We start from the raw sequence: 13962 nt of genomic DNA, 5'->3' as shown, positions 1-13962 counted from the left end.
CTTTTGGAACTTGCCAATTATGGTTCATGCCCTCTCTGCTTCTGCATGTCCTAGCTATGTGTCCTATTTTTCCACAATTCCAACACTGTGGCTGCTGTCCGCCATTAAATCTGCCTCTATTCTGAGGGTTTTGAAATCCATCTAGTCCTACTCCTCTAGACCCATTCCATCTTCCTCTTGATTAAATGTTGTTCCCACTCTTATCTGGGGGATACCCTGCATTATTGTGCTGTCCTAACTATCTCCCGTGTCGTCCTTCCTTCATTACTTGTCAGTACCTCTCCTTCTATGTCTACTTTTGACAACATTTTCTGAACTCGCTTGGCTGTCTCCTGCTTTCTATTATCAGCTATCTTTATTCTTCTCCTGCATCAATCAGCAATGATACACGATTGTCAATGTATTTCTGGCCATGGCTTCGCTTACATTCACACCTGTTTTTTTCAATTTCCATAGCACTGGGTCCAGCTGCCCTTAACACAATATGAGATAAAATAATGCTACAATGTTATCCCACGGTTCACGAGTCTCCTGATGCCATTCATCTTGAATATATTGAATAGAAGCAATGGGGTCTTCATCCACCCCATCTTCCTAGTCATAATCGCACCCATGTCTTATGTATCAGGATATGGCACTCTGAGCGCCTGCAATATGTCTTTTCTCAAATATATTAAATGGTGCTCCATCCTGTGTCATGTTTTGCACAGTCACACCTGCGAATCATGCTGGTTTACAAATGTCATCAGCTCTCTCCCATAGAATAGCTCCTAGTAAGGCTTTCACATCACCTATAGCTAACATCATTCCTGATGCAATTCGTACTAACTCATGAATCTATTTTCACACTCTGGTAGTCAAACTCTGCAAAATACATCCTAAATGATCTTTATCCATCTGTGGCCATGGTATATATTGTGGTCGTCCTGCCCCTTTCTCCACCAATGGGAATTGTGAAAATCCTGGTCCATAATCACAGCAAAAACAAAGAGGTGATGGCTGGTCTCGTGCAGAGGGGATGTGGCCTAGCAGTTCGGGCTGGACTGCCCCTTTTGGGGTGGGACCAAGCCTGATTTGCATATGGTTTTTCCCTTCTGTAATGGCTTGGCAGGCGAAGAACGGTGGTCTGGAGGGTTGCCCAGAGCATTGCCAGTGGTTAAGATTAATTCTAAACCTTCCAGCCATCACCTCTTTGTTTTTGCATAATCACAGCTGCCCATGCTTCGTGTTTTACAGGTGGGGCTTATCATACCCGTTTCTCTCTGTCTTGGTAATGCACTTAACCTACTTACATAAGGAAATGATAAATCCCCACTACTTCACGATCGTTCTTGTGGTCGATTGGTATAGAACAATGATTCTGGTGTTCTCTCTTTAGGGTCTTCTAAATCTGACCATTTTAGCCATTTGTCTATGCTCGATTCTTTTGAAAACCTGCATTCGCCCTCTCTTTGCACTTTCTCATTCTCCTCCATTTATTCGTCTGACATTATTATGTCCCAACACCTGTGACTATTGTCCTTCTCTGTGTTGTCTAATCCATTTAAAGAAAATGTTCCGTACTTGTCTGTTATCACATCATATAATGCCTCTGTATTCTCTTATGTCTATACATGACTATATCTCTCATTTGCCTGTCTAAATTCCCAAGCCTTTGCTCTATGGCTTCTATGGCTTCTATGTCCTGCCCCCATGCTGATCTTGACATTCCTTGCAGCTCCATATGGTTCTGTTGTGACCCTCTCTCTTCTTCCAATTGTTCTCGTGCATCATTCGTCACTATGCTCATATGACATAAATATTCTATCTGGTCATCTTCTGATCCTCCTTTCTTCTTCTCTTTTCCTCATCTCCCTCAATTCATCTTACTCTCGCCTTCTTTTAAATCAACTTAATTTAATTCTAGGGCTTCTATCTCTTCTTGTCTATTCTCTTCTAATCTCTCCTTTTCTTTCCTTGCCTATCTTCATGGTTCTTCCCTTTGCTGACATTATTTATGCCTTTCTTCTTTGTATGCTCTTTCCTCTTCATTCTCTTTCTATTCCCACTCTTCTCTTTCCTCTCTTTCTCAAACCCCATCAATTCCCTTATCGTCTAGCTTAAGTAATATTTGCCCATCCATCCATTCATTCTGTACTACAGCTATTCCCTTAGTTTTGACCTTTATTTCTTTCTGCTTCTTTGCTTCTTCCTCTATCTCCATCTGCCTGTCTTTTCTGTCCTTTCTCTTGTCACACCGTTTACTTTCATCACGTGTTACTATATGTTTGCGTTCTCTGTTCTTGAACTCTTCTGCATTATCCTTGCTGTTGTAAGCATTGGGTGAAAATGTTGTATTAACATAACCAGCTGCTGCTTTTAATTCCTTTAAATATAAAATATCTTCTCCTCTGTATCTACACTCTTATCTTCAGGAGGGGAAAGGGGAGCCAAATACGTCTTAATACTCCTCTTCATGCCGATTGAGCATCAACTCCTTCTAGGCTGGATCTTCTTTCTCACTGTGGTACATCTTTCATAACTCTAAAATGCCGTAGCCTTTTTTGCAACTTTTTCCCCTTACATGTGGCATCCAAATAAGTTGTCATATGCCTCAATCTGATTTTTGACAGCAAACGCTCTTGAGGACATGGTTGAGTCAATAATTAGCTGTGCCTTCGAACCCATTCCAAATGATATTTCCACATCTTTTCTGTATATCTTGGCAGTGTCCTGCACAAATGTAAAGTCTCCCCATAACGGCAAGTCGATCTCGACTACTGATACTTATCTGATGTTTTATCAAGTTATTCATTTCATCAAATATACCATGTCGATCATTTGGCACGGGCACCATCAATCACTGTTTATATTCCCAAAAGGAACTTTTTTAACTGCTAAATTTTTAAATATAAAAAATATGCAATGATAGTCTGTTTTGCTGCTTTTTTTACACTTTCTATCAAATTGTATTAACTCATTATTTTATTATTAGTATTTCAAGAGTCTCTTCTTTATTTATGTGTTAATTTCCTTTGATGTTTAGCCTCCTGATTGACGTCAATGTATTGGTAAAAAAATCTGCGAATCACCTTCATATTTTACTATCGTTTTTTATCTATAAAAAAGCTTTATATTGAGAGTTACATAACCCCACACATGTTCACTTTTTCAATTTTACTTCATACGCCTTCCTTACTATTTTAGTAAATGTATCCTTTCTCCATTTCACTCCATTTTGGAGTTTGATACACACTCTTCTGCGGGCCCTGCCTCAGGAATCTTTAATTTTTTTGTGTGTACCCTTTTGTCCCTCTTGGAACCAGGAATCAAGGAATCTACTTCTTCTCTTTATAAAACCCCCACAAAAAAAAATCCTGTTACTTTTTATACTTATTATTTACAACACAATCCCTACCTTCATTTTTGCCACTATCAACGGTCTGCTTATGTCCGTGGCTCAGCAGTAGTCCCCCGCTATCGACTCAACCTCAATCGACCAGTTTCACTTTCACCCATGGGGCACCTGCAGAGACCGGAAAGGAATTTCTTCGAAGGGGCACCTGCCGACCGTCTCTTCTAACAGGTGATTTTTGCGCTCTGCTCCCCACAGCATGCTCTACGATCATCTAGCTTATGGTGAGATCAGTCGATTGTCTGGAAATCTGGATCTGCGCCTAGGTCGATTGGACCGTAGCCATTGCCTACAACCAAATGTGTTCTAGCACCTTGAAGTGCCTTTTGTACTAGATGGAATTACACATAAAGATCACAGACCAAATAAACAAACAGACTCAAAGAATATGGCAAAACCCTACTTTATTCAAAGTGGGGAGACTTCACAAACATCCGATTGTTGCATGTACTCTCACACAGCAGCTTGATTACATAGAGGTCTCAAAACACCAATATGCATCATCTATGACAGCATGCTACGTAGCAACATCCAAACATTATTGAGGGGAAGGATTGGTAAAGGGATCATATCTACTTATTGAATATATAAGGATTAGTGCATCATTGGCTGCCCCTTATCTGCATGCCTTGAACTACCTCTACATATGTATAGTACTGATTATAATGAACAAACTGACAGTGGATTGGTCTTTGCAACATTGTATGTTAGGTTGTCCCTCAAAACCAGTGATTGGTTGGCATACTATTACAAACTTGGGCTTTTGACTCTTTTAGCAGCACACATTGAAACAAAATGTAGGTGTTTGATTCCCATCAGACTACTCCCCGTTTTCCCAATTAGTTCATCACCTCTCATCGGTAAGCCGTAAGCCAAAGTCTTTCTTTTGTCATTGACCTTGTTGACTGATCACTGGCCTGTAACATACAAGGGAGTGTAAGCACACCACTATCTTCGTCTGAGGCTTAATGAAGCTGCTGTTCTCTTCTCTGAAATCACATGTTTGCAGACCACACATTTGTTCATTTCCTCCTTATTTTTTTCTGCTATTTAATTTAATGATGCTAGATGCACTTGCTCATTTTGGCCTCTAGAGAGTTGCTCACTGTATCTCATATGAACCTTGTGCACTTTTAATTGACCAACAAGTACTTTTACATACTTTTTTTATTCATCAATCTATTAGGAATGTCCCATATTCAGAGATTATCCATGTAACTTCCTTTTGTTCTCTGTTCTTATTCCTTAAACTAGCATTCTTTATTCTGGGCCAACCTTGGCTCATCGTAGGTACTGCACACAGAACTCTTCTTCTGTGTATCCTGATCTTGCAGCTTTAGTCTGTTTCTGAGGTAGCTTGGTTTTTATCAGTGATTAAATCGGTGTCCATTTTCCTATCATCCCTGTCCTACCCACATTTTGTATATACCTTTGTAGCAGGCTTCTATATGTTTTCTTTCTACCTTGCGTTACTGCGAATTTACAGTTATTCATCAACTTCTTCTTTGTAGTCACAATTACTTCAGCTTTGGGTACATGTTTCTCTTTGTGCTTCAGTTAATTGTTACTCTGAAGTAGTTTCATATCATTTCATCATAGGTTCATATATCTTCTTTATGAAATCGCATTGCCTTCGTCAGATTTCACTTACTACTCCATGATGTCCATAGGTACGTGCTGGTATCCTTCCATGCAACATCCTTTTACTGGCTTAGCATGAGGGTACATTCTGTACTAGTGTCTGAGAGCATAACTTTACTTGTACGCTCAATGTGGTATGGGAATGACACAAGGGGTCCCATTTACCGCTCCTTTGAGACCATTCCAGTATGTCGGTGGTGAGCGGGCAGCACACACATCTCTCAATCCTTCTTTAACCGTGGGTTTGAATTTACGATTCACCTTCACCTGCTTTCTATTCACTATGTATAGCTAGCTTCTAGGATTACTTAGTCTACTTACATTGCTGTGCCTGTACAGTTATTAAATGGCTTGGATTCTCTGCAGTGTATCGCACACACATGCAATCTTCTTTTTTGCATAAGGGTGTTCGCTCAAATCCTTATTACTTCATCAGTTTCTATGAGGTCCATATATTTTCTTTTTCTTATATTCTTAGTGTGTCATTCTCACTTCTCGTGACGTCACCAGCTTCTCTTTGATTTTATTTTCTTATTCCTTCGGGGACCTCTTCCAAGAGTGTCTTATCTCTATGGGGATACATCTGGTATGGCTTTATTAATGGATACCTTTTCTCGAATACTTGTGATGTGGTCACAACTACTGGTGTTAAGCATGGTGCAGTTTCAGGCTTCCAACATACAGGCAGTAAGGGGGCGGAAAGTCCTGCAGATGCATTCAGCTGCTCCTCTACACCAGGGTCGGGAGGTTTTCTTATTGTGTTTGTTAAGGCTGTTTCAAGTGTTACAGCTTCACCTCATTGGTTTCTGACAGTTGAGCATTAATCGAAACTGGTTCTGTACAGTTCAACTTATCTGGGTTGGCGCTGCGTGCCCAACCACTGTTCAAAATATTTGGTTCAAACTAATAAAACATACTACCAAAAACCCACTAATTTAAAGAGAGCACAGAAGATGCAGACTGTTGTGTACGGCCCTCTGGTTAATTGGGCATGAGTGTTCAGGTGACAAATTGCAACAATACCCCTGTTCAAAAAGGATATGCCTTCAAAAACATCGTACACATTGGGGATTTAAAAGCACTATGGTCTCAGAAAGTGCACCATGGAGACAGGGCAACATAACTGTACATTAATCTTGTTTTAGGATCTGGTCAGCATCAAGCTAAGCTTCTTTGTGCTTTAGCTGCGGTTGAGCTGATGTTCAGATGATCTGAGTCAATGCATTTCAACTGGCAGTCAGCCTTCAGACAGTTTGAAAGTGCAGGCCATTGAATGGTAGAGTTTGGCCATGAGGCAATGTTTTCCAATGTTTTGAGCAGCAGGGTGATGGCTTCTGCTGGGTCTAGTCAGCGTTTGCCATGGTGAGTTAACTGTCTTCCGGCAGATCGAGTAGGCACTAGAGTTAGTTGCTCACATGAAGGTGAAACCTGCTGTTATGTTGCCTGAGACAGTCCATGCCCAAGTGTCAAGACACTACATAGATGGTTGGAAATGCAGTGAGCGATTTGAAGTTGCATGAAATGCCAAAAGAGGCAATTCAAGTCCTTGGTCAGCTCGAAGGTCACCAAACTCAGTTGAAGCAGCTGGTAGACGGTTTTGAAGTGGTGAAATATGATCTGAGTTACTCTTGGACTTCTGGTTTGATGTGAACCCCCTGCAGAAGGTCCAGGGCCAGGTGAGACCTTCTTGATTTACACACCCCGTCTGGGGAGTGTGATTGGCACCTACAGAAGTTCCTACACATCCAGTGAGCAGTCTAGTTTAAGTGCAGCTGTCAGAGTAACAGACCTTGGCCCATGGCAGCTTACCAATAATGCCCCCTGAGGATTGATGGGTAGCAGAGTCTGCCGTGCATGCCTTGTATCTTCACCTTTCTGTTGGAGCATTCTGGGATAGATTGTATCCCTAAGAAAAGTCCGTATGAATTTATCTTGTCCTTGTGAAAGGACAGAGATGAATCAAGGAAGTAGAAGCCAACATGTCAACGGGTGTAGGTCCAAAGCAAACCTGCTGTAAAGAGACCAATCAGTATTGTTGTAGTAACAAGTGACTGCTGCCCTGTGACATCATACCCAGAATCTTTTGTTCTGCAGTAAATGGATAGGTCAGGATGGACGGGAGTGCTGTCAGAAAAACAAGATGGACATACTTTCAGGCCTATATTTTCTTTCTGGCTACTCTACCTCTGCCCCTTTCCCATGCTGAAATCAAAGGGACTCTGGTGTGCTGCAGCTTGATGTAAGGCTGGATTTTTGTGTGTAAATGCTGCCATTTAAATACCCTCTGCCAGGAGATTTCATGGTGAGTGGTCATGGGCTTTATGGGGAGGTGGTCCCCTTCCTTTCTCGGAATTGAAGGAGGCAGCATCCTGGCTAGGATATTGTCTCAATGGCAGTACCGGATACAGCCAGGCTAGCCACAAATACACTTTGCCCTGACATAGCTGGGCCTGGGATCACAGAGTTGATACTTGCATGATAACACATTGCTGCAGCTTTCATAGTTGTGTGCTCATATCAGTCACTGTACCTCAGCCAAGCATTGTCTATACTTAGAGTGTAACCATGCTAGCAAACTAATTAAGGCAAACAACTATTATACTTTAGATCGGAGGTGCAGAAGTTGGTGACTTGGTATGTGAGCAGCTGTTAAGGATGCACATCTGACTTTTGAAGCTGGGCATGGCCACTAAAATAAGGAGCTGGACATGTCAGGAGACTGTGCAGCAAAGGCACATGATGCACTTTGCTTTTGCCATGAAACTTTTATGAAAGGGGAGTCTGGTTAGCTAGCCTCTCATTTGGAAACCAAATTACCCACAATATTTTATAGTAATAAAAACCAAAAAGGGACTTCACACACACAACAGTTTGCAATTCTCTCACCCTGCCCTAAGGTATGAAAACGTAGGGTCCTGTTAACAGTAATCCCAAACATCATCTCTTCATTATTACTATATGTACTGCCACCAGGATTCACCTTTGTAGCACCAAAACATTTTGCCCTCTCCTCACCTAAACCTCTACTAAAACTCTCATACAATCTATGGTACTGAGGGGCCTTGACTTCTGTGCCAGGCTCCGAATGTGTTTCCCCTATACTCCTTCTCCCAGCTTGGCAATGTACTCAACTTTGCCACACCTGCACCCTCTCTAATCTTTCCTACTCTTTTTGACATTCTTGCCTTATTGCTGACTGGATCTCTATCTCTGTGTGAAACTGGACTGTACTCAAATTCCTAATACTCATCTACGAAGCACTGCAAACCGTTTCTTCTGCTGGTCTCTTGCCAGCAGGCTTTACTGCAGTGCATACATGGCTATGATCCCTGACCACCGAGCACATCCTCTTGTGTCAATGCTTCTCTGGCATGTACCCACCCCCCGGAACTCTCTACTTCATCATTAAAACTCCACTGCTACCCACGTTTTGAGAGCCTCATGCAATATACCATGTGCTCAAAGAGAGTACCCTCATCTTACCACAGCATTTCTCCCCCAAGACTTCCCAGCACATTACCCCTCAGCACATATCTACCTGAATTAATCCCATCCTGTCACAATACTGTCTGTCATGTGTCTGGTCTGTACCCCCTTGTACGACACTCAACCAGGTGCTCAGTCGTTCCACTGTATTTTCCTTGTTTGTTTTGAACCCGCTGCAGGATTGATCTGATTACTGTACCTTAGCTCTCTCATACTTTAAAGTCAAACAAACACAGTAAATACAATTACACATTTTAGCATTACCTCAAAGAGAGTTATCAGGTCCCTAGAAATTTGTAGGACGTGCATTCATTTCTGTAAGACATCATGTGTATTTGTTAAATTGTATATGATGTTAACAACATAATTATGCTTTATTCCATTGTACGTATAACGACATGGTCCTACTTTCCAAAAAATACATCTTGAACTTAATTGATTGCACGTCGGCGAAACGACAAGATACAAACAATGCTGTATACAGTTTGTGATTCTTTCCAATCTGAGTTGTGCAATCTATTTGAATGCAAAACATTAGTTTGGAGCAGTCAGGGGCACCACCTGTCCAAAGAGGGTGACGGATTTCAAGCATGAAAGCAGCAAAGATGCCCCTATTGCTGGGCATCAGAACATTGGAGAGACACAATAGTAATGCATGGAGAACTGTGGCATTTGTGTTGATGAGCATGTTGTTGTGTGCTTATCTAGAGATTGTTGACGAAGTGAGTGGACTGCATTAGATTGCTATTTATTGTATGGGATTGTATTTACAATAAATGACATGGGGGAAATCACTGTGAATTGCCAATAGAGCAAATATATAAGACAATACGGAGGATGATTGAAATGTTGCTCAGCTAGATAATACATGTGTGTGGGGTACACATGTGGCGTGTGCAGGGTTCGAGTGGTGTGATGCACATAATGATGGGTCACCTGAATTTGTAGGGGCTGAGGTTCAAACTCTTAACCCTTTCCAGGCCTTAACTCAACAAATCAGGGGATGTCCCAGATACTGCTTATGCCCTTGACCATCCTTTGCCAATGATGTTTGGAATAACGACACCATCAAGCTGACAACATGCATAGGGAGATATGTGCCTTCTAATTAGCTCTTGTGATGGAGAGGTTGGGATCTAGGTGAAGAGTGGGTGGGCTGAACATGAACAGTGTTATAAAGCATTCAGTTGATTTGATAAGGTTGGATCCCACGATTGCCTTCCATGATAGACACGGTGAGTTCCTTCAGCAGGGATGGGTTATGATGTGCCGAGTCACTTGCACTTCCTTAAACCAGCACTTGGTGTTATGGACCCTTTGGAGGGTAGGATGGGGCTGGGTGTCTAATTGGCAAGGAGTTGTGGGGTTGATGGTCCTGAATGGAGAGGCTCCCCATGTGACCAGCCACCAGGATCTCTGAGAGCAACCACTGCAGTAACTATTCCTATGCCCTTCACATGGCACATATGAATAATGGCAACTCCTCCCTCTGCCGTTTCAAAGGCATATTTGGAGATTTCACCTGAACTCTGAGTTTTAACACATGGAAAGTGAACTTGTTGACTGATTGCTTGGAACATTCGTGAATTGCTGCATGCCCTGCAACTGGCTTTGAATATTGTATCTAGAATATGTACATATGTATGGTGACACTGCATGCCACAATACATGCACAGCGTTTCAATTTGAAAACATCTGGGCAAGGCTCATTTCCCCACTTGTTTTGGGAATCTGCACCCTTCATCATGACGTTTTAAGTAGATGAGGTGCAATCCGCACGAGAAATATTTAGCACCAAAGTGCTCACGCTCTGTAAGTCTCACGCCCCGCAACACTTTTGAGTACCTGTCCGATGTGATCTGTCCCTGCTGCATTGGTTTCAGTGAGAATTCCATCCCAGGTGCCATCGTTAATAGCAGGGAAGTTGTGTGCATTTACTGCCAACTCGCTTTTTAATGTTAGAAGCCACATCTGTTATCAGTGTATTCAATACCTCCGAGAGAATGTGAAGATTTTTCTGTCAGCTTCCTGTCCTTAGCAAGTAATGCTCGCAGATGTTATTTTCAATGGCTCTGCAGCCAAAGTAGCTCTTGGCAGGGAACACGAAGACAACAGAGGAGCAGAGAGTGGTAACTGGCAACCACCTGCCCTGTTTGCTATTCTCACATCATGCAATCAGGGTGATATTAAATAGCAAGGGGTTAAATAAGGCAGCACAAAACAGTGGGATGAGTAGCAGAAACAATGGCAAGATCCTATATATTGACTAATGAGAACTTAAGGGGCCGAATGCCTAGAGAAGGAGACCCTTCAGCATTTCACTATGTGTTTCTTTTAGAATCACTGGTATTGTATGCATTATCAAACATAGTAAACACACGTTAGTCTTCTTTTTAAATACCTAAAATGAAAATGACTGAAAGACTGGGCAACACATGTATTCAATGATGCTTTAGGATGACTTTAATGTCATACGACAGAAGAAGCATTGCACGTCTTTTTTCATTTTATTGTGATCTGCTACTTCTTATCCTATGAGAATACTGGAACAAATCTGACCTTTTAGAGATTAAGGGCTGATTGAGGAAATAATAGTGTGAGTGGGTCTGGTGCAAAAAGAATTTCACAGCACTCCAGATGTCATGCATACTCTGAATAACCTTAGTCTCACTCACCAATCCCCCAGGGTTAACAAGATATTCCGGATTTTGGGGATTGCCTGAGGGCCTCCAAGAGGGTCTACCCCAGCTACACCCAAGGGATCACAAATGACTTCTGGATCCTTGGCAGATATGCACGATATAATCTGAGTTTCGGTCCCAGGCATGGAAATGACCATGGAGTGCCCCATGACAGCAGATTTCGGGAGGATGAATACACAACCAATTTTGGAGGAATCTCCTTTCGCACATCACGCCATTGAGTATAGAGAAAGAAATCTATGAACACAGAAAGAAATGGAAACACAGTGGCAAATATGTGAACCCATCATGAACGTGATAACGGGCATCAAACAGACCACAATCATGCATCTGTCTCCCATCCCAGAAATGACAAAAGTGTCTCACAGAGAGATGGATCCAGGCACCTCTGCTGATCATGGACTGCAACCACTGCAGCAGAGGTGCGGGTCGATGGCCATCCAAGTTGTTTGATGGGAAAGACCACCAGTGCTCTAAGCCTCAGAACATGTATAAAAATAGGGGACAACAGTGAGGGTGATAAGGCACCAAAGAGGTCTGAGGAGCAGGATAAAAAGTACAGCTGCAGGGGCAGTGTTGCAGTTTGTAGCATCACACACACCTGCTGATGGAATATGCAAACAGGCCATCAAGAATCTCACAAAGGGGCAGGTTTTGGAAACTAGTCAAATGGTACATGTCGAAAGGGGCATCGTTTAGGAGGTTGTTGAACCTCGATCGTGGTGTTCAGTATGCAACAGATCAGAGCAATGAACATGCTCAGTCAGACCCTATAGTGTCAGGAGCAGACTACTGCCATGATGCCTCATTTCTGTGTGTGGGGGCATATTACCTTCCCCGAACATCAGTTCTTCATGCGGTTCTCAGATGCATCCAACCATATTTGCAAATGTCTAACAGGAAAGGAAGCTGGCCATCTCATGTCAATAATCAAAGCAACGGCACAAGCTTATGGCTCTGCATTAGGTAGGTGGAATGCTGTGTATATTTTGTAAGAGATGTGGCTATTCGGATTAGGGACTGAGTAGGGTGTGTCATTATAGAATACACAAGATGTTATAGCTGGAAGGTTTAGAATTAAACATAATTCACAAGCTGAAACCATTCCTTTCATAATAAAATAGTTAGATTTATTATGACAAAGACAAGAACTTTCTACGCTCATAAAAAAGTGGCTTCTGCAAGATTGTGCATTATGGTTAAATCCACTCAAATGAACAGAAAAACTTGAATCTAGGAAAAAAACCTATTTTTTCATGATGCAAAAAATCGGACCTCCCAAAAACATTAATTTGCTTATTTACACATGTTTTAAATTTATGTTACATTTTCATTAAGCTTTAGACATCAAAGTGGATTGGTTCTGTGAGATAAAGATTATATGGAGTCGAAGAAAGAGGGTCTTTGGTGTTCACCATCTGCAGGTTGCAGCCGCAAAAGGCTACATATGGGACGCTGCATACAAAAGGCTGCCTTCTACATGTAGGCCTTTGGGTGGGAAGGCCTTGATGGGAGCAGAGAATTACATGGCTTGTGCGCTAGAGCACAGTGGGTAAAGGGGGCGGGTTTGGGTGTTGGGGAGCAGGGGTGTGAACCGATCTGTAGCAGGTGGTCCCAGGAGGGAACCCCGTGGAAGGGACCAGGAGTGTGTCAGTAACAAAAGAATGACCTTGCCAATGCTGCCTTTTCGATCTGGAATATGCAAGGTCATACTTTTTTAACCAGCCTTTAGACATAAACCGCCTTTGGTTCTAGAAGGGAGAGGCCAAATTGTCTCTCACAAAGTGGACGTTTAGATCTACACAAATAAGAAATAACATCCTACAAAATGACTTCTCCTTATAATGTTTATGAATCCCTACCCTTTCCACCCAGAACATCTTAATTTTGGACAATGTATGTGGCATTTGACATTAGTGTAATCAAGATGTGTAATTGTTATCAATATTCAGTAACCACATTGACTCTGAACTAGATCCCTTGTATTATCAAGTGGCCCCTTGCTGATGTATTTTCTTGATTTCTTATTGCTAATGGGCTTGTGCTGAAAACGCCATCGCAGTTCTACTAGCCCCACTGTGATTGATATAACTATATGTTCTCTATACACTAGGTGCAATAGATAGCATATTGCGCCTTGCAGAGCTGTCTTAATTAGAAATATGGTAACGTTCTTCATCCTTGACAGGAAATGCATGTGTTTTGCCAGACAAGTGTACTGAGTTATATTCTCAATGCATAATAGGATATTGGTCAAACATCTTTCTCTCCATTCAATATACACTACAGTAAAGACAAATATAGTTTGTATCCCATTTCATTTTAATTTGATCTCAATGACATTTAGGCGAGGAGATTAAGCTTTAGCTCTATTTATTTTATTTATTCATTTATTACTATTTGTTTAATTGATTATTTATAAGAGTCTGAAAAAGGACATGTACAAGTGTACTGTCTCGGCCTGTGACATGGACATGTTAGCTCTCATTGGGTTCTTGGAAGCTTTTGAAATTGGAGTTTTCTGTTTTATATAACTTTACCATGGAGCACGTTTTCAACAAGACACACCTTTCAATTGCACAAAGCTTCACCAACCAGGGTGCCTCCAGGGAAATTCACACGGTTATTCTGTGTTGTGTGGGGGAAAGAGAGGGGGGAAAAAGAAACTTGAGTCAAAGGAAGAGGGCCAGACTGACAGAGGGAAGATAGGGGCAGGGGCCCCAATGAGAATGATATCCG

The sequence above is a fragment of the Ambystoma mexicanum genome, chromosome 10 (assembly GCF_040938575.1).
Source record: "Ambystoma mexicanum isolate Mex_15411 chromosome 10, UKY_AmexF1_1, whole genome shotgun sequence".
Lineage (NCBI taxonomy): Eukaryota > Metazoa > Chordata > Amphibia > Caudata > Ambystomatidae > Ambystoma > Ambystoma mexicanum.
This window is presented reverse-complemented; position numbering follows the sequence as displayed.